The sequence below is a fragment of the Phasianus colchicus genome, chromosome 12, assembly GCF_987193195.1.
Source record: "Phasianus colchicus chromosome 12, bPhaCol1.hap1.1, whole genome shotgun sequence".
In the NCBI taxonomy this organism is placed as follows: Eukaryota; Metazoa; Chordata; class Aves; order Galliformes; family Phasianidae; genus Phasianus; species Phasianus colchicus.
Genome location: NC_143447.1, coordinates 8439343 through 8458958, shown reverse-complemented (window position 1 = coordinate 8458958; position 19616 = coordinate 8439343). Strand labels below are relative to the sequence as shown.

Sequence of the window (19616 nt, the reverse complement as noted above, 5' to 3'; positions counted from 1 at the left end):
ACACACTTAACGAACAGCACTATATCACAAAACTCAGTCTGTCCTTGAAAGGACGGTATACGGAGTGAAAGAAATACATATTTGGCAAAATGACAGATCAGGCTAAATATAAATAACGCCACATAATACAAATAAGGATACAGCCGCTTTCTAAATACACAATGAGCTTTGAATTCCTTCACCTAGATTTCAGATCCTGGGTTGTAATAGGTAATTTCTTCAAACTGCCAAATAATTGTACAGTGGTGGTCAAAAAAAGCACATTTAATTCTTGGGCAGTATTGTGAAATGAACAAAACCCGACACATTTACATGCAGTCCAAAGTGGACTTAATCTTACATGCCATTAACCTTTGATCTTATTGTCCTCAGAAATAATAAAATAGAAAGTACAAGGAGGAGTGACAAAAATTACCCAAACTATACAGCTGTTCTGTATTAGAATCGACAAGGACTTCTCAGCCTTTAAAGAACAATGGAAAATTTTTATAGGGATGTAAAAAAAAAAAAAAAACCAACACAAAGAGCAGATTGGAAAATAAAGCATGCCAAATGACACAGGCAGATGGCAGCTTGCAAACAAAATACATGGTCATTCACAATATTCAGGAATTACACTAAGAAGAAAATATAGGAAGAAAAAAGTGTTTTTTCAGTTATGCATGCTCAATATGTTGAGTAAACCTCAGAGAAAACTGAATCAAGCAAGACATGAGCAAATTCAATAGGAAATAATAAATCAGTAAAATGAGAAGGATTTCTTTAAAAAACAGGCCAGCTTCTATTGCACTAATCCTCCTCTAAGTACAAGTCGCTTTATCTACATTCTGTTTTCTTTCATTGCAAAGGTCTTCAAGTATCATGTATTGTTTTATGCAAAAAAAAAAAAAACCAACATATTATTGTCTTAGTCCAAACAACACAGAGCTCTATTTCAGCACTGGAAGGTTTTCTCAAACAATGAAAAAGAACATACATGTGTACATATAGACACACACACTTCATGGGGGAGCCACTGGTGAAGCAGAATAAATGGGTCACATGGCATTTTTAAAAGTCTGTTACTGTGAAAGTACATGCACACTAATGGGATGTAAAACCAGGTTCTCAGTAAGTAGGTCACACAGCATTTGTATAGTCTATTAGAATATACACATGCATACTAATGGATACGAAACAGGCTTCAGTAAAAGTAAGAAGATTAGAGAGACCAGAAAAATCCCATGACATAGACAGGGTCTGAGGAGGTTGCTCTATTAGACAGCTGTATACATTTGTCAGGGATAATCTGTTTCCCAAAATATTTCTGTCTTTTTTCTTACCAAGTTGCTTGCAACAGCCTCTAGGGGAATCATGCTTTTCTGTTAGCCCACAGCTATAAAAACACAGCTCAGTTTTATAACTTGATGTTAGAAAGTAATGCTGCCTCCAGAGAGCTTTATATTAAGCAGCCCAAAGTTTGATAAAAGGAAGCGATAAAATGACAGAAACAAGTCTAAGCATAAAGTTGTTTTTAAAGATAGCATTCATCCTCCGCTTGTGTGATTTTCTTGAAAGGCTAAGTGAGCTTAGTCCAAAAAAAGTGGCAATAACTTTACTACGCACATTAGGCCTAACAAGTACATAACAATATTATATATATTAGAGAAAGGATGAAAAAAACAGAGGGACTAAAAAATACAGAAGAATGGATGGTTATATTTTAATCTAAGAATGCAAAATATTTAATGCTTATATCAATTTAAGTTGTATCGAAATATCTTTGAAACCTACAAGACCAATTCATCCTTAACTTCTACTCCTAGATGTAATTTACCACAACAAAAATCAAGATCAGAGGAGAAGATTTTGGAGAAGTACAGCCCCACCTTAAGAAGCACATCGTGCACCTCAGCAGTCAGCATAAAGCACTGATCTGAAACTCGCCCCTTTACACTCTAGGCAGCAGCTGCACTGTGATCATAACCACGTGAGCACCAAAATGCATTCACCACTTAAGCATAGCTGCAGTAGGCAAGTTTCATGCCTTCACCTCATGCATTTTTATTATTTTTTTTTATTTTGAAGTGGGTTGCTCTGAACATAAGAAATAAGTAATGCAGCGCAATCTTTTTCCTTCCACACAGGACACTTGGCGAGGCCCCAGCAAGAAACCAGAGGAAGAAACCCTAACTTTCCTACTGTAGAGGTCTTTCTTTTTTTTTCATCCCAAAGCTATCCTCCTCATTAAGAAGAAAGAAAAAAAAAAGCCATACCAGAGTCCAAAAGAAGATGGCGGCAGAGAGGTGACGGCCATTATCCTCAGCTGCTCACCACCCTACTGCTGGCAGTCCCTCCCCACACACCTTTTATCCGCTCTCAGAGCAGGTGCTGCCCACCACCAATTAACTCTTCCAGACCCGCCCCTATTCTATGGGTCCCCGGGTCGTGTTCAGCAGCGGATCAGCTGATGTCTTCTCCTTCATCAAGTCCCTGAGATAAAGCAGACTTTGCATTTTAAGCAAAGACTCAGAGGAACTGTGGCCAGCCACTTAAGATTCAAGTCTTACTAATGATAGTACAGGGACTGACGTGCAGCTCCCAGCCACACCCTACAAGCTCTAGAACCTTCTGGCTCTAGAACCTACTCCTCAGCCCTCCTCCTGTTCTCCTCCTCTGAGGAGCCACCCCTCACAACTCTGTTCCCCACTCAGCAGAACTCACCTCACTGCCCCCTCAGCTGCCTGACTGGCACTGCTGGCCTTGCCCCAGTGCACTTCCCTGGGCCCCACGTGCACAGGTGTTTCACATGTTCAGTTTAGCTCAGCTGCAAACAATAATTAGGCATCCATGGACCCTGTAGCAGCTGGACGTACCTAGCACAGCTTCGTAGCTAGAAGGCAAAAGAATCCAGATGCTTTTGGTTTAGGAGGGGGATTATGCTTTTGTTTGTTTTTAAACTCTTAACGTGTTAGCAAGCTTGAGAATATTCCATTCTGCCTTGGTGTGATGTAATTATGCTGTTGTGAGGCAATTAATCATTTATATTTCTTTAACCTAAAACAATAAATCTTGTTTCCAGTATGAACTGCCTTCTTGTTCTGATTCATACATTCTTCTAATTGCCATCAGTTCTATTTAGCAACACTGGGCTTCTAACTTTTTTCTTTAGTTGTTTTACTTTTTGGGTTTGTTTTTTTTTTTTAAGTATGGAAGTCAGAGCAAAGAAAACTAATGCAATGCAATTGTAATAGCTTAAAAAAATTCAAATAGCATAGAAAGATTTATATAATTATAACATGGAGGGAGCAATAACTGAGGAAAATGACTACAAACAAAATGCAGGTTGTATCTACTGACATGCACTGAGGTTTGGGTTCAACTTCAGTTACTACCACCAGCCACAGGGAAAATTTAAAATTTGTTTGTTTAAAACAAACAGACAAAAAAGAAAAAAGAAAAAAAAAAAAAGCAAATGCTTTCTGTTCCGTACCTTGATTTTGATTTTTGAGAAGAGCTTCATGTACTGCTTGGCAGCTTAGGGCCCTTTCAGTTTTCTCCTACAAGTCTGATTTCAATAGAATTCCCAAAACAAATACCTTCACAAGAGTTCTTGACTTTCCACAGCTACAAAAGTGAGTTTTAATGTTGGCATCAATAGAATAGAAAGTTTTCATCAGAAATGACCTTCTTGTTTCTTTATGCCTTCATAAAGAAGCACGCCTTAGCTACAGAAGAATATTAATACCCACTCAAAAATCTTTTGAATTTGTACTTTTGTCTTGGTCTGACAGAGGTTTTGAGATGCCAAGAAATACCAATTTTCATGTTACCTCTAGTTCTAAGGACACCAGAAATAATTAAGGAAATAATAATATTTAATTAAAATTCAAGAAGTCATTTTGAAATTCACATCAGGCTGTCTTTTTATTCTGCTGCTAAACAGTGGCTAAAATAATACATATCAAAAAATGTTAAAATTGCAGCTGTTGACTGGAAATACAGTTGTCTGAATACTATATGAAAGCTTGCTAGTGTTTTTTGTACTGCCTGTGGTTTCTCACTCATGCTGGAGATATTTCAGTATCAATTGTGCCACAGAAGAGCAGTAAGTATTCTGGAAGCCAAAGAGTCTAAATGTGCAATTTCTTTTTTATACTAGAGAATCAGAGAAAATTCCTCTAAGAACTAATTTGTATAGAAATCCTATTAGGTGACCCTTATGGAGTCATCTTACTCACACCCTATGAGTTTTCCAGAAGAGTTCAGGCCATCTAAAGCATATAGTTATAAAAGGCTTTGGCTTTCTTTCTGAACTGTAGTTGATTCCCAGCCTCACAAGTGCACTGCCTGAAGGTGACCCTGAGGCTCAGTAGCAACAGCTGGCCGACTCCTAATTCTCACAGGTGTATTTTAGAAATGTAGCAGAAATACAGCCTGTGTGAAAAACTTGTTATACTCCTTAAGTAATTTCTCAAAGGAATATAACAACTCCTAATCAATAGCGCCTTTAAAAATCAACAATATTCTTATAGGTGCACAGCATTATATGTAATTCCCAAGTAGGCTGACTGGAAAATAATTTTTAACAAGTGTTGACTTTTGATCAGATAGCATTTACATCAAGTAACGTTTCCAATGTCTCACTATAATTTATGCTGTCCACCAAAAGTTGTTTCTTTAGAGAAGCTTTTGATTGACTTTTGGTTTGCTTTTTCAGCCTGCCTTGACAGCAACCATCTTTGTGGGGCAAATATCATTTATGCACATTTAATGCTAAAACTCTTTCCAAGAGTAAAATACAAGGTAAAGTCAAAGTTACGCCTGAGTAGAGAATGAAACAACATTAAGTACAAAATACAGAGGAAAAAAACAACCATATTCAGCCCAATCAGTTTTCAAAATTATCATCCATGGCATAAATGCCAACCAGATTTCTAAGTATTTTTGTACTACCTCGTTTGGAATAGCTGAAACAAGGAATCGAGGATTTGGATTTTGGTTTAAGGGTGAGAATTGGCATTTATTTATTTTTGATTTATTATTTATTAAGTAACACCTGAGAAAGAGAAAGTCAACTTAAAAATAATTTAAAAAGTTACTATTCCTGTGAATCTAAAATAATGATCTGAGTTTTTGGAAAAACTGAATTCCACAAAGACTTCCTGTGTCATCACAAATATCCATTTCAACATTTAAATCTCTGAAGTTGCTAACCAAGAATGATTACATTGGTCTTAAATTCATAACAAGTGATTATAAGAATACAAGATTATTCAAATTATTTTTAATAAGAAGTTCTCACTGACCTCATTAACTCAGTTACCAAAAAATGGCCTCCAGTTCATATTGATTTAAACACGGAGGTATTCTGCCTGGGTGCCTGTCCATCTGGTTCCTCAGCGTGAAATTATTTGCCAAAGAGCCCAGTTCACAACAGTCACTCCATCACAGGAAAATTCCACACATTTTGTGAACTAGAAATATAGCAAATTTTGAATGTGACTGCTCAAATCCAACTTTAATAAGTGCAAATGCAAGGTACAAAAACCTGACACATTGTACAAAGCAGACTTCACAGTATATGCAGCAAAGAAAGAACATTCATATTTTAAATAGCCTACTAAGAAAGAAATGTAAAACAGAAGGTGTAGACTGACAGCAAAGGAAATTGGTCATGATGGGAGTCCTAACACAAAACTGCATTGGCTTTTGCTCAGATGAAAAAAGAATATTCATGCTAGTTTCTCTATAATGTCGAAGAGTGATATTGGAGAAAGTTACAAGGAATAATTGTACTACTCTTCTGGTTACTTCCAGTTGAAATGTTTATAAGTGTATATGATGAATAGTAATCTGTCATTCCCTCTCAAAAGAAAAAAGGGGTTTGTAAACAGCACTTCTAACACCAAGTATTATAGTGCCAGAAGAAAGAAAATTTAAAGCCAGTCATTACACCTTGCAGAGCCACAGGCTGCCAAACACTACAGCAACTATCAGAGATCCCAAGAGAAAAGCTGGCCGGCCAAGTGGAAGAAATTAGCCCAAAGCAAAAGCCTTTCAACAAAACATGTATAAACAGAAGAGATCATCCTGTATTCGTTTTCTTATCAACAATGGCGAGGAGTGTGGAGAAGGAAGAAGGAAGGAGGAAAGCTTTTCTCTGAAAGACAAGAAGGAAACACAAAGCTCAGTACTGAACAAACTGTATCCACACGTGACATTTCAGTGGGTATGTCAAAATCATGTCTTTCCACAGGAAATCAGAAAAATATAGATGATCGCAAAAACTAGAGAACAGTTTCCAGTATCTCTGCTTACTGTGTTCATCTCTCCAGTGTGTGCTGGGGCAATCTCAGGACACAGTCCTTTCTTAATGCTCCATTCACAACCATGTGAGACAGTTGTCCAATAAAGTAGAAATTTAAACAGCACTCGGAAAGTGTCACAGTACTCTTCACATTCAATAACCTACACCTTAATCTAGGTATAGATTAGGAGAGTATTACATAGAAGGAAAGAGAATGGCCTCACCATAAGACCCAAATCTTACTACTGTCCGAGAACAACCCAGTAAGCTGAATGCAAACATGCATAGCACATTTCCAGAGACTTAGCATTATCTGAAACAATCCCTAATTACAATTGATTACAATGAAACGTTGTAACACACACATGTGTGTGTTTCTGACTCTCTGACTTCAATTCAAGACAAAAGCAGACTATGAGCACAATGAAGTGGCTAGCAAATATCCTTTGCCAGGGGCCATAAATCTAAATACCAAACACAGATTTCAGGAACACTTCAACACAAAATGGAAAAGGCAATAATAATTTTCACTATTTCCTCAGCCATTGATTTTTCATTAGTAATATTTAAGACCGGTATCATTCAAGTATGAATTGCACGGAAATTAGTTGTGCCAAGAAGTGGAGCTTTTACTTGCAGGCTTTAAGATCTGTTGAAAAATTAATTTGATGTTCCTGACAAGATTTCAACAGATGGGGCTCTCTTGTGGCAGACAAGGAATATGTTGAAAATAGTTTGTAGTGCTTTGTATGCTTCCCAGTTATATATGGAGAGCTTCTTTCTGCTTTTTCACAGAGAATTAATGAAAGTCTTTAAAAGACACACTCTGGATTTGTTTCTCAGCCATTTTTAGTTTTCACTGCTTATCAGTATGAACAGCCATGTCACGTAGGATTTATACAATACTCTCTGGAAATGCCCTCACAAAGTTTTGAAGCTTTTTTCTCAATCTAATCTGCTGCTGTGCAACAGAGATCGATAACAGTATACTTTTATACTTGTAGTTATGGTAGCAATATGAGTTAGCACAGTGGCATACAGAACTATCTGGCCTAGTTCAAACATGCTTTTTCTGACAAAAGAAATATATCTGCATTTTCCTGGCTATTTATGTCCCTCTCCCCCTGTAGATCTTATTTCCCTTTCCATCCTGAGGAGAAGCATATAAATTCTTAGCAACAAGAAGGAAAAGAGAAAAGGAAAAAAAAAAAATTAAAAATAATAATAATAAAATAAGACACTAATATGAAGCAAGAAACAAATTATCATTTCTTTGTTCAAGATTAGTCCCTTGTCACCTGGAACCACAGCCATAACATTTTAATGGCATTTTCTGGACATTCCACTCTCCTGCTGAGCTTCCTCAAATAACTTTGACAGTTCTTCTCCCCCAGACAAAGCCTGATGAACAATTTGGGTTGGCAAAAAATCCCAATCATCTACACCTATGACCACCAAAACCAGCCACTGCAATGCTTCTAATACAGAAAGTTGTTAAACCTGTGTCAGGACTCCAGCTATAAGTTTGAACAAAGCTAAGTTACAAGCTCACATGTTCATTTGTTTGTTTTTTAAGGAAAAAAATAAACAGAGAAATAAGCTCTTCGACATTAATTTTGTGCTTTCTTTCAGCTACATCTTCAGCTAATTGAGTTGTACACTAATAATGGAATACAATAGTTATTCTAATGCGTTTTGAAAATTACCTTTAGTAGTTGTCATGCACTTATAGATCATTAAATACTAGTAAATAAGGAGAGAGAGAATTGTGAAAATAGCTCAGTGGTGACACCTCCATCAATTAATAGAAAATCTGTCTGGTAAGTAATATATACAATGAAAAATCCATTTTCCTTTTGAGCTTTTCAACTGTTCTTTGTGCTACAAGTATTAGAAATGTCATCCAATGAAATTCTAGGAGCTGAATTTTCCCAGTGGTCAGTACACCTGGCTTTAAAGCCTGAATAAATGTTTTCCATGAAAACATTGACTTAATTCTAATTTGGCATCACTCTCTTTTAGTTTTCTATGAACCAGGAATGATGAGAAAATCTGCCCTGAGAACACTGGGAGTAATATTCTGAAAACAGAAGGTTTTAGGTTTTTTTTAAGGTCCTAGCAAGATAACAAGACAACATTGCCTGTAGAACCAATGAAGCACAGGAGGCCCTGCACAGCACAGGGCTCCTCATACACTGCTGCCTGGACAGAGGACTGTGCTCTGCATAAGATGAACCCCAGGACTGCAAGGGGCCAGGATCCTTGCAGCCCAACCTTACCATAATTCACTGCAAATGACAGCAGGATTCAGACAGTCCCCTTAGTCCCTTTATTCCCTGACAACAGGATTCAGCACATTCAGAGACCAAACCTCTGGAGAATACTTGTCATGAGAAATTTCTATAGTCCATGACTTGAAGCTCCCACGGTCCATCAATGAGACTGACCCACTAGACTCATGTAGTGAAGGAAATACCTAATGTTTGGTATCTATTAGGAAGTTTTCCAATAAGATAATACATCCACTGGTTCTTGTAGCCAATTACCTCCCAAGCAATAGACAAATTCAAAGAAAAACAGCGCTATAAATGCAAGCCACTGTAGCCCTTCTAGTTAATGCACAGTTTGTCTAAGATGTGGCAGCCTATGCACCATTCATTAGCCCCATCTGGGAGCTCACACAAAGGCTCTGACAGCAGAACACCATCTATGAGACTGCCCCGGGCAGAACATTTGGATCCTTTCTTGAATAGAGGGTATCTGTAATCAGCTTTTTGTCAGAAGCCAGTGGTGCATCAGGCATGGAAATCAATAACAATTTCCTACTGCTGCCCAAGCCCTTATTACATTTATATTTTAAATGAAATAGAACTTCATCTGAATTGCTGCCTACAACTATGTTCTAGTATATAACATCATTTGAGAATCTGTCTTTTCCATCTCAGTGGGATGCCATGTAGCATGCAGAGAGACTGTAATCCTACATTTAAAATGCTTTTGTTGTACAGACACAATAAAACACATTATTTGCATATAAAAGTCCATGGAAATCAAATAATACCTTGAATTGAATTTTTTTCTAATCAGTGGAAAACAAGTTAAACCTAATCATCCATTTCCAAAGGCGATCTAGAAGCATTTTAATATAACTAGGTATAGCCCACTAATGTCTTTCACGTCTGCTTCTTGGGGTCTGAAAACTCAGCAGAGTATTTCTCCTGGCCATACACTGAGCTATCAAAATAAAAACATGTTTTCTATTCCTATACTTTCATTTCAGTAGGGATCAATTTAGACTGCGCACATGCATTTATTAAAAGACAGATTGAATCAGAGATAATCTAAAAGTAAGAGCTTCTAATGCAGTTCTAAACTTTAAAGTACCTCAAAAATATGCATTTGTCCTAAGCTGAAAGATGTGTAATCTTTTTATTTGTGTATGTTGATCCGTCCTATGAAAACACACTGGAATTTTTGTAATTATCTGTTCTGGGAAGCTTTCACATTCACTTTAGTGGAAATAGAAGAGGAGCTTTACCTCAAATTATTTTCTTAGAAAAAACTTCTCAACAGTTTGAGTTCCAGAGGCCTTACTGCTGATCCCAGAGCCAGTGAGCGATACTCATGGTGATGTATGCTGGAGTCCACAGAGCTGCTCTTCACAAAGCACTGCAAGGGCCATCATTTTAGTGAGGTGTTTTCAAATATAAGACCAAAAACAGGATACTCACCTGAACTGTGTGTATGGTCATCTGGACACCATCATGTTTACACACTAAAAAAATATATTTGAAAAAAAAAAAAAAAAGGCATTAACTGTAAGTCTCCCTATAAATTACATTCATTTTACCTTTTTTGGATTCATACTTAGGCATTAAATCCAATGTTATAAGAAAACGTTGCATTTAATGGCTTGGAGTCTTGTCTGCAGTACTAATATGTATCACCAGCAAATTTACATTTACATCATAAATATGCTTTGAATTCAAGTCATCCCTCAGAGATACTACAGATAAATGTCATTACTTTTGCTGTATGCTACGTATTCCTAGTACTGAATATATCTATAGGTCACTTCTGTGCAATTAAATGCAATTAAAAATTATTTCATTTGAACATGAGGACACCTGAGAGGTGGAGGAAGGTTCTGTCTAGGACAAAATTAGGTGACAAATCTAACTCTACTTCTTTTAGTTTTTTAATAACACATCATGAATAATGCAGTTGGGGTTGGATGCAAGGAGTGGGAAGCAACTGCTACAAACTGCTTTCCTTGGCCTTGGCACTGGACAAGGTAAAATCTCACTGAGAGTAATTCACTGTTATAGACAGGTGAACAAACACACATAACACACATCCATTACTTTATACTTGGTTTGCAATGCATATGCAGTACAATATTTTCCAAATCTAAAAAAACTAATGTTGAAGGGCCTGGAAAGTTGAAACAAAATAACAAAAACCTCTATATTTTTTATTCAAAAAGATAAGCATCATCAACACTTGGAATAAAGATACACTGTAAGGTAGAAACCTGAAAGTTTAAATGTTCTGAGGAAATTAATTGAGATGCGGTAGGATTTAGATAAGGAAATGTTCAGGTGGAAAGACTAGAAGAGTTTCTTGGTTTTTTGTATAGTGAAGCCTCTTAGCAACAAGATCATATCACCATTACTGCTTTTGGAACATTGCCATATTGATTACTTCTCACTAGAATGCATTACTAGTGTCTGATAAGGAACAATTTTACTTGAGTGGTGAGATTAGACATTTTAACTTAACTTGATCTTTAACTTCAATCTGTAATTTAAAAATGATGGACATCTTCTTGTCTTAATGCTGAAGATTTATTACAGTGAATTTCTATTGCATTCTCTGTATCTAAATTATATATGTGAATCAGATGAAAAAAAATTCTTGCTTAATGGAACACCAAGCTCAGTATGTACTACACCGAAGCAGAAGATGGAACCACCAGACATGGCTCCAGTGTATTACTGATGTTAAAAATCATTTCTTAGTTTGCAACTTCAATACAGCAATTGTACATATTTATGTAATTTTAAGTACAAGTAATGAAATATGATAGCTGTGTGTTTATCCTATTGGGCTTGGATGTCAAATCAAAGCCAAAGAACCAACACCTCTACTTAAAGGTTCAAATAGAGTAATTCTACAGCATTACACTTTGAACATCCCTGCATAAAATGTATTCCAGAATGAAAAAAAATAAAATAAAAATCAGAAGAACAGTACATCACTAATTTTCACTCAAAAGTGCTTCATTCCCTTTCAATGTCAATAACTTTTTAGGCCAGACTTCTTTTCCAAATTGATTAGGCTTTCAATCAGTCATTTTTAAGTATGGCACAGCTCTTAAAAGGATTTTGAAGATAGTTTTTGGATGTATAATTTCACTGAAAGTTTCTTCTTGTTATGTACATTAGTTTCTTTAAATTTGAAAATTTTATTGAAAAATACCATTGTATAACCTCATTAGGAATATACCTTACACTTTATTCCCGTCTGAATGACAGATGTATAAAACTTTCATGAGCATTTCATTGTATCAATAAGGGTTTCATATCCTTCATATGCATTTTTCATCATCAAATTACAGCATACTTATGAAGCAAACCTGATCTCATATTGTAGCATTCCATCACACTCATAGAACTAGAAATAACATTTTATTTCATTTATAGACTTTGAATAGAATCTCAAAGCTCCTTTGTCTACAAAACATACATGCACTTTCAAATCTCTTCTCGTTATTCAAAGTTACCAAAAAAAACCTCTGCATTTAAGGATCTGCTTTTTTTCAGGCAACTCTCCAAAAAGCCTGAAAATTCTTCCTAAAAGATGAAACATTCAGTAAATTAGATTATATTCAGTGTTCTAAAGAAGATTACAGTAAATCTCAGTGTCCTATATATTGCAAAACAGATTGTTATATGGTTAGAGAGCAGATGGTCTATTCTTAAATGAATAGTTTTCAGGAGAAAACTACTTGGTGTTATGATTTTCAGACAGTGATACTGTTTAATTTTTTGAAGTATTTAACAGGAGACATTTTTAAGTTTTGGTTTTTTTTTTCACTTATAATATGAAGAAAAATGGAAGAAAAATGTATTTCTTTTAAAATTATTCAGTCTGAACAGTAACATACCAAAAAAAAGAGAGAACTGATGTATGCTCTGATATGGAGAATTCTCAAGGCAACATCCTAGCATGATCAATGGCTAGAATGTTAATCTACATTAACATTACCATTTCATTACTTTAACAATATTAAAACAGTACTTGGGTTAGCTTCCCTTCTCTGTGCCTAATCCAGGTCAGAAACTTCCACCTTGACAAGTGTGTGGCCTACAGTCTCCTACCCACCACTGATTTCCAGCCCTTGCTCCAGTGTAAATAGCCTTTCTGGTCTCTTACAAATTCTGGACATGAAACCAGAATACAAATTTCTGATACTGGACAATTCTTGTGGGAACCCTCAAGTGTAGAATCCTACTCACTTAAGGAAATCAATATGAGTACAACCTATTCTTAACAAGTTTGGGGCTCTGAGAATTCTCAACCCTCCATGCTCATGCTCTCAAAGCAGTGAATCATCAGTTTCCCATGAACAAAGTTTGTATGAAAAAGCCAGCTCACAAGTTTATCCTGGGTTTGATCTTATATGAGTTGGGCACATAACCTGGAGGAAGGCAGTAAGCACCCAAACACTGAGTGAGGGAAATACATAGAGACAAAACCAAAACTGACCAATAATACTCTAGTGTCTGCTACAGACTGTAGTAGATATACAGTCCTGACACACTGGGGGGGGGGGGGAGGAAGTCTGAAGATTTCACTTCTTGAGGAAAATAATGAAAAACTCTGTGCCATTAAATGCTGCTACAATAGAATGAGGACACAGATGGTATTTTATAGCTTAAAGAACTTCCCTATGTTACGTGTACTTTTCAAAGCAATGAGCATCACTGAAATTTTATGTTCTAAAAAATTATATTCCTTGGTGTATATTAAAATGAGTGAAGAAGAAATTTTGGAAAAGTAAAGTATGTTGGATAACCAAAGTATAAGTGTTGTTCTGCAGGCTATAGATCTTCTACGTTTTTTTACTTTATTACAAAGAATGCACAGAGGAATCTTTCCAGCCTTCTCTATAACGGCTAGCACTTTTGCAAAGATTTAAGCATTTGATTATATACTTACAATGAAGCCAAAATCATAACTTATCCATTATTATTATTCTGATCTAACTCTGAATATTTTAGAATATAGAAATTTTAAAATACATATTTATATATCTTTGCTACTGCATCCAGCTCTGGAAACTTAAAATTGAAGGCACCAGGTTATAAAGATAGAATTGGTGGGTAGACTATGAAATTGATATTATGATGATACAGTGCTCCACATATTATACTTTAACATAGCAATCATGAAAAGCTACTGTCACCACCTTACAAGGGAAATACTCAGCCATGACTGTAAGTCAAAACAAGTTTTCAGCATCATTATCTGCTATTGTAATTTACCCTTCCATTTTCACTTAGTAAATAAAATTTTCTAACATAAAATTAACATGTTTCATAACATTGTGCAGCCTGAGTAACTGTACCATTTATTTGTTTGTGCTTGTATCTGCTTACACACCTTTTTTTAAATTAAACAAATAGCACCAATTTCTGTGTGATGTGAATACCAAAGTATCCCAGCAGAACTGTAATGAAAACAAGTACATATGAAGATTGGCCATTAGTTAGTCAAAACAATCACAAACTGCTTTTCTTCACTCAGAAACTGTGAATAAGTCAGTAGTTAGAACGGAAATTTCTAGATAGAAGCAGTTTGTGAGATGTGAAGGGTTACAGAAGGTAAAACAGAGCATTGATTATCTCACAGGATGACATCAAGAAATGAAAAACAGATGTTCAGAATCTCCTGTGTGGAGCTCAGCCAGTGTTAATCGCAGTTCAGTACCAGGTGAGATGGGCATGTAATTAATATTCCCAGCATTCAGTCACCAGGTGAATCCTTGTACCTCTCCCCTTGCTTTGGCCTTGTACTCATGTCTTACATTGCATGTTTTTGGTAGCTATTTACAGTGCTTTGAGGAGAGCTGACATTAACTGAATTTCAGCCCACGACTGAATCAAACCATAGCCTAAAGTTAAAGAAAAGAGTTAATTGCAATTTATATGTTATTCTTTTGTGACCAGTTTGGAAAACAGCTATTTAAAGTGTCCATAAGGTCACTAGGAGACAGCATTTTGGCAAGAATCTGTTGCCCAAAGCTGGGAAAAGTTTACCCTTCAAAGATTTATTTATTTAAAACTGGATAACTGAAAATAAAAGTCTTCGAAGTTTTCAATTTACAACTTACTTAATATAAAAACACATTACTTTGAAGAGGACATGATCTATTCTAGGAAATTCAGCTCATCTAAAACCAACTAGTTCTACCTGGGTGCTTGAGTTTACTACTTACCGTTTAGGCATTCTTTTTTGAAAATGCTGAGAGTGGTTGTAAATGAGCAAATGTACCTGTGGTACAGAAATCAATCTACAGCCCATCAGGCAATTTGGAGACCTGCAGAGAAAGGAGAAAGTCTCAGTCTCGGAGAGATTGAAAAATGTTTGGAAACAGAGAAGAGGAATAAGATTGCTTTAAAATAAGGTAAAAATCAAAGAGCAGTTGTGTAGAATTGGTTGCACTTTGAGTAGCTTCTATTTTATCAAGAAATTCTCACATCTTAACAATTATAGCACTGATACCTTATGACATGACATGTCTGCTGCTAAAAGTTGATGACCAGATGGATTTTTACCTACTCATTACTTATTAGATGTAATAACAGGATATATATAAAAAACTATTTTTATTTGATCATTCATATATACAAGTACTGGTGGGAAAAATGCTATTTCAGGTGTCTAACTGCTAGGAAGTGTTAATACTAAATAGAATAAGATCTATTATTTTAAACCGTTCAGATATCAGTGACTGTAGTGTTATCTTGATATGTGGCTGTCCTTAAAAAATGGCATCAAATTGTGTCCCTGGTCACTCATCTGTCCTGATCTCATTGGTTCAATTAAAACATTGAGTGCAGAATTTGGCCCTAGCAAGAAAGGACATGCAGTGACTTAAATGGCACACTGTTTGTAGATACTGAAACTACCTTTGAATTAAAGCTGATTTTAAATAAAATACATTTGTTTTGTGAGCCCCACATATCATGTCTGATCCAGTGCTACTTCAATCACAGCAAAAAGACACTTTATTCAAAAGGGACATAACATATCTAAGAATATCTTATCATGAACTCCACTCAATATGAAAAAGAGCCTTAGAATACACTTTACTTTTCTTTAACTATTATTTTTTTCTAAATATTAGTTATTCCAAGTGAAACAATATTACACTTAAAGGCCACAGATTAAACCTTAAGCCCATAATGTTCACAGAAATTCTAGAGTCATATTGAAAGGCATCTGATGTGATGAGTGCAATTATTAACTATGAAAATATTTAATATTCATACACCCATATATATAGTATTTCAAAAAAGTCTGATTTTAAGATGTAACCTTACCAAACCTCTGCTTACTGCTTCAGTCTGACAGTGTCTTCATCAAAATTTCCATTTAAATCATTAGAAAAGCTTTTATTGTTAAAGTATGTTTAAATTAGAGCTGAATAAATCATTAACAAACTTTTTCAGTTACGATTATCTCTGTAAGTAGGCAGCAAATTCATTGATTCATTTTAGCTTAAAGCATTCACAAACTTTTGCAAACGACTGCAAATGTTCTGAGTATGATCTGTTGTTCTTGGAGATGGAAATAGCAATCATCAAGGACATAATTACACCAGCATTTAACTGTAACCATTGATTATATTCATATATTTAAAAAACCTCGTTTGTCCAGACACCCATCTATTAAAATATTGGGCCTATGTAAATATTATTTTAGATTAAATTTGATATTGTGCTACAAAATGTGTTTTCTAGTTTTCTACTGACTGATTTCTGAGTGTTGCTGTATCCTTTCTTAAATCACAGGGAACCACTTATAATTCATTGCAATACCACTAAAATAGCTGACAAAATCCTACTTGTAGAATCCAGTTTTTAGCACCTGTGCTGTTCTCAGACTGAACATGACTACAACTGACTTTCCATTCAGACAGAGTCTTAACCTTCTGTGAAAAAGACATACATGAATTCAGAATGAAGTTGTGTATACAATAACAGTTGATCAAAGTTAACTGCTGCTTTGTAGAAGTAAAATCCACACCTTGTTGTGAGATTTCTGGAAGCAGACGTGTTACAAATGTCACTAATCATAAAATTACACTATTTCCCATTTAAAGTTCCCTGTCATGGTACATTGTTCAGGAGGTTATTTTAAATTTGGCTTGCTTTCACTTTGACATAAATATACAAATTATAAATCAGGCATTTTGTCACTATTTGCAGCTTCAAAGTCCTTCCATTTCAGACAGGAGAACTACCCTGTCATGCAATCTCTCTCTGCCACTCTGATGGATTTTCGGCAGATTTCATCTTCAAATACTTCTCTGTGGTTTCCAGGTAAGCTTCGATTTCATTTTTCATCTTGACAGACAATGAAAATAATATTTCTTGGAGGTTTGGGGATGCTTTTTTGGTTTTCAACATTTTGGGGGGGTCAGTGGGGAATCTTAGGAAGAACATGTGGTGGAAAATGTAATTGTGAGCGAGTCAGCAAAGGCTTTATCAGACTCCTTGATAGACCCTATCACTGTGAAACCTTGGCAGTCTGGAGTGTAAGACAGAGAGCAAAGAGCAGCTGTCTGCATCTAAGGGAAAACAGGAGATTCTGTTTGTATGCATTGTTAATCTTATCACACTTCAGAAACCTTTTATACTTTATCACTGTTGTTTGGGAGAAGCTAGGCCAATTAACTGATCAGAGGGACAGGAATTTCTTGTTTGTAAGTGAATGGTATATAAGATGTATGTTGAACACAATAAAGGAGAACCATTCTGAGAACTATTCAGAGAATTATTCTGATGCTACAAGAAACTGTGAGAGCTCTCTAACTCGACTGAGCGCCAACAAGAACAAATTCACAGTGCTTGTTCAGCCAATTGGTGATTCTTCCACTTTGTTCTAAATAATCATATAGCACTTCTCAAATATTAACTTGAAGTAAAAGTGAATAAATCTTCAGCTGGAAAGCCTCCTCAAAATCATTCAGGCAGTGAAGCCATTTTGTAATAGGAGACTCACAGACTCTTGACTGTATTCACATCTTGCTTATTAAAAGGCACCAATGCTTTTAATGCCTACAAAGGGATGGAACGGAGACACGTCTGTAAGAAAAATACTTTAAAAGAAAATAATTTATATACATCCAAAAGAGATCTAGGCACATCAGCCTCCTGGGACACACAAAGGCTGCTGACAGGTTGCTTTCCTTTCTATCCAGCTACAATTTATCTCTCTTCCACTTTCAAACCTGTTCCCTAGCACCCTGCAGCTGGTAGTGGCTGTAGGCAGCTTTATTCTTTAACCCCTAGCCAGGGCATGCAGGGTTTGTATTAAACAACCATTATTTTTAATATTTACTTTAGAAAAGCACAGCTTTTTAGCTGATGCAGTCTATTCTAAGAACATTAAGGTACTTCTATACAACCAAGATAGTCCATGGAAATTTAGGTTACATTCTACACTCAGAAAACATTTTCTCACTATTAAACTTAATCTCAAAAGAATAAATGTGTTAAAGTCATTTGTAAACTACTAACATACATAAGCCCACATGAAAGACATTACAATGGGACAACTAAATAAATGGCTACTATTTATTATCCTTCCATTCTTCAATATCCATGACAAGCATTCTCTGCATCCCCTAGAGAAAATCACAAGAGATGTCACTTTAGAGACTGAGAGAGAGAGGTAGGAAATATATAAGCAGGCAGTGTTATCCATCAGTGACAATTATAAAGGTTCATGAATATATATGCTCCTCAGTTTTAAGACTAGTGAAATTCATAGTTGCTTTTGCATATTTACAGCCTGAAAAATTCGTAGCTGAAGACAATCTTTCCTTAGGAAGGTTAGAAACAAAATGTTAATCAGTTGTCGTTTTCATTCAAACATTATTTTCCCAAAAAAAAGTCAAACACAATGAGCACTAAAAGGTTTCAGTTATGAATGATTAATTGAATCTGACTTTCTTAAGATCTCAGTGGTGTACTTCAATTATTTGCACGATTAATTTTAGATACATATTGTTTAAGGATTTGGTGTGTAGCTTGAACTCTGTTAGAAAGTAATACTTTGTTTTATTGGAGGTGTGGAAAAAATACCAACATAGAAAATCAATGAAGATAATCCTAGAGATCAGCTGAGGAGTTTGAAATCTTACACAGGAAAAGGTTAAGTGTAATCTCTTAATTTACAGTTACTGAGGCAGTTAAAGAACAAGGAAACCTTACCTCCCCCATTTCAGAGCATTGTCAACTTGCACCTTTCTCAGTTATGCAAGCTTCCATAAATCTCCTATTTCACTGGTAGACAATTCATCAAATTACTACCATCTCTGCTTAGACAGAAACAAGGCAAAAATGTGCAGTACTAAGAGACACTCTAAAGCACAACTCCAAATGTGCTACCAAAGATTGATTGCTCAAAGAGTCAATGAAAGAAATGGTACGGAGAGACCATGTGCTGCAACACCCATGGGAAGGCAACTAATAGGGAGTAGGTAATTCTGGAGTGGGTAGTTCGTAAACAATATCTGATCTTTGAGGTTCATGACTTTAAAAATGAATGAAGAAGTACATAAAGCTAGCCTATATTCATTGACTGTAATTGTCATCTTTCTTTTACTCCTTCCCAAAATTTGTTTTAGCCTACATCTTGTTCTTCTAGACACAAACACACAGTGTTATAATGAGAAAACTTCCTTACCAAAAGCTATTCAATTAGCACTTGTAGCACTGAAACTTTAGGCAAAAAGTTACATATATGCTCAGTTAATATATGGCAAATATTAATTTTAATGACAGAAACTGCTTATGCTGCATAAAATGAGCCACATAAGCACACAATTGCAAGACCAAGTAGCAGATGGTAAAAACAGATTGTTCTCTCCCTTTCCATTTCTATAGCATATAATATAGTAGCACTTTGTCTCCAAGCAAGGTACTTAGGAGTGAACGGAATACAAAATAAGTAATTGATTAAACAAAGACTCGATAAATGTTAAATTTAATTCAGAACTTTAGAGAGAACACTATATAGATTAATCAAA

General features: G+C 35.6%; 1 long non-coding RNA gene across 4 annotated transcripts in view; it reads right to left on the bottom strand.

Moving 5' to 3' along the window:
• Positions 1-19616, bottom strand: part of LOC116225570 (uncharacterized) — an 82613-nt gene that overhangs the window by 45482 nt on the left and 17515 nt on the right. For 3 of the 4 annotated variants that reach the window (XR_016470354.1, XR_016470353.1, XR_016470355.1), the window contains exons 3-4: positions 14793-14894; positions 10021-10064 (exon numbers count right to left, since the gene is read on the bottom strand). This is a non-coding gene — a long non-coding RNA (uncharacterized LOC116225570). Of the gene's footprint in view, positions 1-5051; positions 6143-9827; positions 9959-10020; positions 10065-14792; positions 14895-19616 lie in introns of those variants that run through there. The other variant, XR_004166106.2, reaches the window with a different exon arrangement.